Genomic DNA, 5098 nt, shown 5'->3' with positions numbered 1-5098 from the left:
ACGTTCTCAACACTTCTAAATAAACAAATATTAAACACAAGTATGTACATCTTCATTCCTTCCTTTAACCTTATTTACTAAAGTGATAGTATAGGAATAAAAAAATGATATAGACCAGCAAGGACAGATAGTAAGAAAGCCAATGACTGTAGACTAGATAGCAGTAGAACTTTGAAAGATGGCCAAGTAGCAACTGATTTAGTCAGGGGAAGTGGGGAAAAGCCTGCAATTTGACTGCTCGTGGAGGCGAGGAATAGAGAAACTGAAAAGAAGTAAGCCATTTGACACTGCAGAACCATGGAAAGGATGAGGAATTAAAAGTGCCAGATATTTCTAATGGCATGTGTGCAGGGTGGGGCTAAAAACAGGCAGATTGGTTGACAGTTTGTAGAAAGATTGAAACTTCTCTACTTGCGCTGCCCACCTCCTTACTCCAACAGAAGAGAGTCACCTTTGAATCAAGGAGGCTCTGGACATGAGAACATCAAGCAGCTATGAGGACAGGAATAAGGGGCCATATTTAAAATAGGATGAAATAAAGGAATGAGCAGTGAGATCCTCAGCCCTCTTATAGGCTTATACCTCTGAAACAGAATAGTGGAAGAGCCTTCTCTTGGAGAACTGATCCACCAGAGAAAAGACTTAACGGATACTGACAATCTTTAAGCAAATATCCAGCTTCCTTCTTGTGTGTGTGCGTGCACACATGTTTGCAACTCTCATTCTTTGGTATGAATGTATAGTCAAGAGATCAGCAGAAATTTGAAGAAAGCCCGAAAAATAGAGACTAAAACCAATAGGACAAAAGAAATCAGAGAAATAAAACAGTAATTACGATTTAACTATTTTATATTATATTATATTGTATTATAAAAATATAATACAATATAATATAATATTTACATGTAACAATATAATAATATGTTATATGATTATTAAATATGTAATATAAACACATTTACATTATATTATAACTATAATATTCATTGACCAGCAGTTGTCACACTTGTTTGTACATTAGAATCAACTGGGGATTTTATAATTCCCATCCTGGCCACACCGTCCACTTTGGTAACAACCATCACCTGGTTCTCTATATCTATGGGTCTTTTTCTGTTTTGATTTATTTTGTTGTTGTTGTCTTTTTTTTTTTTTTTAATTCCACATATAACTGCTATCGTACAGTATTTATCTTTCTCTGACTTATTTCACTTATAATACTTTCTAGGTACATCCATGTTGTCACAAGTGGCAAGATTTCATTTCTCTTTTATGGCTGAGTAATATTCCATTGTAGGTATGTACCATCTCTTCTTTATCCATTTATCTGTTGATAGGCATCTAGGTTCCTTCCATAGCTTGGCTATTACTAGTAATGCTGCAGTGAACATGGGAGTGCAGATATCTTTTTGAATTAGTGTTTTTGTTTTCTTTGGATAAATACCCAGAAGTGTAATTGTGGGATCACATGGCAGCTCTATTGTTAATTTTTGAGGGGAATCTCCATACTGTTTTCCATAGTGGCTACACTAATTTACAGTCCCATTAACAGTGTATAAGTTCCCTTTTCTCCACATCAGCACTTGTTTGTTGATTTATTGATGGTAGCCATTCTGACAGCTGTGTGGTGACATCTCATTGTGGTTTTAATTTGCATTTTCCTGATTAGTGATGTTGAGTACCTTTTTCTGTCTGTTGGCCATCAGTATGTCCTCTATGGAGAAATGTCTATTCAGGTCCTCTGTCCATTTTTTAATTAAATTGTTTGTGGGTTTTTTTTTGGGTATTAAGTTGTATTAGTTCTTTATGTATTTTGGATAGTAACCCTTTTTTCAGATGTATCCTGTGCAAAGATCTTCTCCCATTCAGTAGGTTATCTTTTCATTTTGATGATGATTCAACTGATTAATTAATTAAATTACAATTTCTGGAGGTAGGATACAGGAAGTTGTATTTTTTAAAACTCTTCAGATTATTTCAATATATAGACAAATTTGTTACAGAGAGATAAGATTCCACATTCAGGATATAAGATTAGGAAACTTACAAAAAGAACATGAAATATAGCAAGAAGATAAAACAATTATAAACATTTACACACCTAATAACAGACCTTCACAAAATACGAAGCAAAAGTTGACAGAATTGAAGGGAGAAATAGACACAGTTCTACAATAAGAGCTGGACACTTCAGTACCCCACTCTCAATAATGGATAGAACAACCAGACACAAGTAAGGAAATAGAGGACTTGAACAACACAATAAACAACTACATCTAACGACATATACAAAACACTCCACCCAACAACAGTAGGATACACATTCTTCTCAAGTGTACGTAGGACATTTTACAGGATAAAACATGTTAGGTTGCAAATTGTTTCTGTAGATTTAAATAGATATTATACAAAGTATCTTCTCAGACCACAATGAATGAAGTTAGAAATTAACAGAAAAAAAACTTAAAAATCCACAAATTTGTGGAAATTAAACAATACACTCTTAATTAATGGGTCAAAGAAGAAATCACAAGAGAAATTAGAAAATATTTAGATATAAATAAAAACAAAACCACAACATACCAAAAGTTATGGGATGCAGCAAAAGCAGTGCTCAGAGGGAAATTTATAGCTATAAATGGTTACATTAAGAAAAATAAATCTCAAACAATCTAACTTTACAATCCTAAGACCTAGAACAGGAAGAATAAACTAAATCCAAAGCTAGCAGAAAAATGGAAATAATAAAGCTTAAGACAGATGTAAATAAAATAGGTGACAGAAAAACAATAGAGAAAATTGACAAAACCAAAAGTTGGTTCTTCAAAAAGATGAACAAAATTGAAAAGCCTTTAGCCAAATTGTCTAAGAAATAAAGAGAAGACTCAGATAACTAAAATCAGAAATAAAAGTGGGGATATTACTATCAATTCTACAGAAATAAAAAGAATTAGGGAGTACTATGAATAACTGTAGACAACAACTTGGATAATGTAGATGAAAAGGACCTACTACAACTGATGAAGTAGAACATTTAAAAGACCTGTAACTAGTAAGAAGATGAAATCAGTAATCAAAATTTAAAAATTAGAGTAAAATATACATAAAATTACATTCACCATTTAACCACTTTTAACATACACTTCAGTGGCGTTAAGTCCACTCACATGATTGTGCAAGCATCACCACCATCACCACTATTTAGCTTCAGAACGAACCTTTTCGTCATCCCAAACTGAAACTGTACCCATTAAACAATAACTCCTGCCTCTCCCTCCCCCTCCACCCAGCTTCTAGTAACTTCTGTCTCCTGTCTATGAATTTGCCCATTCCAGGTACCACGTAAGTGGAATCAAACAGAATTTGTCCTTTTGTATTTGGCCTATTTTTCCTAGCATGTTTTCAGAGGGCATCCATGTTGTAGTGTGTGTCAGAATTTCCTTCCCTTTTAAAAGGCTGAGTAATATTCCAGTGTATACATGTACTATGTTATCTTTATCCATACATCTTTTAATGGACATTTGGGTTATTTCTACCTTTTGGCTATTGCAAATAATGCTGCTATTAATATTGATGTACAAATAACTGTTTGAGTCCCTGTTTTCAGTTCTTTTGGGAATTGCTGGATCATTAGCTTTAACTTTTGGAGAAGCTGCAATACTGTATTCCACAGTGGCTGCACATACCCACCAGCAATGTGCTAAGCTGAACATTAATATTTACAAGTTCATATTAAAGTCTGTTGTGTCTGGAGGAATTCGGTAAAACATAGTCTAGGAGGGAAAATACAACTAGAGCTATGTCTACCCAAATGTCGGTCAGCTGTACATCCCAGCTCAAGGTAACAAGCAACCTGCCTTTCATCAGAGGATAAAGATTAAAGATTTACTATACTGAAGTATATTAAAAATTGGTGTTCTTTCCCAGGAAAAAGAGAACTGTCGTGTCAGGAGCATTAGTAGTGCTGAAAATTCCACGATCCTCAGAAAGACCAAAAAGCTTTCAGAATATCAGAGGAACTAGATCAGGGATCCCCTCTCAATACTTTACTATGAAAATTGTCAAAAAGATTTTGGAAGAAATGTACAATGAATCCTTACATACCCACCACCTAAATCCTACAGTTAACATTCTGCTACATTTGCTTTATCTCCTATCCACACCTCTGTCTATTCATCAATCCATTTTGGTTTTTGATACATTTCAAAATAAGTTGCAGAGATCAGTGTACTTTACCCCTAAATACTAGAATGCATATAATTAACTAGAATTCAGTATTTATTTATGATTCTTTTGTCAAGTGAAATTCATATATAGTGAAATGTACAAATCAAATTATCATTTGAATTTTTAAACTAAAACTTTGAGATAGAATTCACGTCATAAAGTTCACCCTTGCAAAATGTACAATTCAGTGGTTTTTGGTCTATTTGCAAAGCTGAGCATTGTTCATCATTAATTCTAGAACATTTTCATCACCCCCAATAGAAACCCCATCTTCGTTAGAAGTCACTCTATTCTGCCTTCCCTCCAGTCCCTGGAAATCACTAATCCACTGTTTCTGGATGTTCCTATTCTGGGTATTTCATATAAATGGAGTCACAGAATATGTGGTCTTTAGGATTTGGCTTCTTTCATTTAGTGTAGTGTTTTCAAGGTTCATCGTGTTGTAATTTGATGGGCTTCGACCTGCATAATCAAGTTTTTTTAATTTGCATTTTTCCAGGAGAAAAAGTTAACTTTTGTCAAATTCTCCAATGAGTTTGTGACTCAGTAAAGGTAAAAGGAATCTCTGATCTAAGGGACATATATGGAGACTTGGGACACTAATTTAAAAGTCCACTCCTAACCAAACATTAGCAAGGATGGGAGATTTGCCAGAAGAGCAAACCTTTCTGCTAAAGTAAGACCTTCAGTGCAGCTAAGAGGAAAGCACACAGGGCTCCTAGCCAAAGAACCATCAAGGAAGCGGCTCTAGGGCTTCCCAAAGGGAGCAGTGGATGAGAAGGTCAACAGAATTGACAGCAGGGCACCCTGGTTCTTAAAGGTTCTGGCGCCATGAAGGAGCTTACAAGCAAAATCAGTAGAGGCTGGAACG

At 34.9% G+C, this 5098-nt stretch overlaps 1 long non-coding RNA gene across 1 annotated transcript; it reads left to right on the top strand.

Annotated features, from left to right (window-relative positions):
• The first annotated feature begins 1239 nt into the window (after nucleotides 1–1239).
• Nucleotides 1240–4082, top strand: LOC120605681 (uncharacterized). Its single transcript, XR_005653682.1, has 2 exons — nucleotides 1240–1297; nucleotides 3928–4082. It is a non-coding gene; the product is annotated as an uncharacterized LOC120605681 (long non-coding RNA).
• Nucleotides 4083–5098: the final 1016 nt, after the last annotated feature.

The sequence above is a fragment of the Pteropus medius genome, unplaced genomic scaffold (genome assembly GCF_902729225.1).
Source record: "Pteropus medius unplaced genomic scaffold, Ma_sr-lr_union100, whole genome shotgun sequence".
Classification (NCBI taxonomy): Eukaryota; Metazoa; Chordata; class Mammalia; order Chiroptera; family Pteropodidae; genus Pteropus; species Pteropus medius.
The sequence above is the reverse complement of the archived record's forward strand: the minus strand, read 5'-3'. Positions and strand labels throughout refer to the sequence as shown.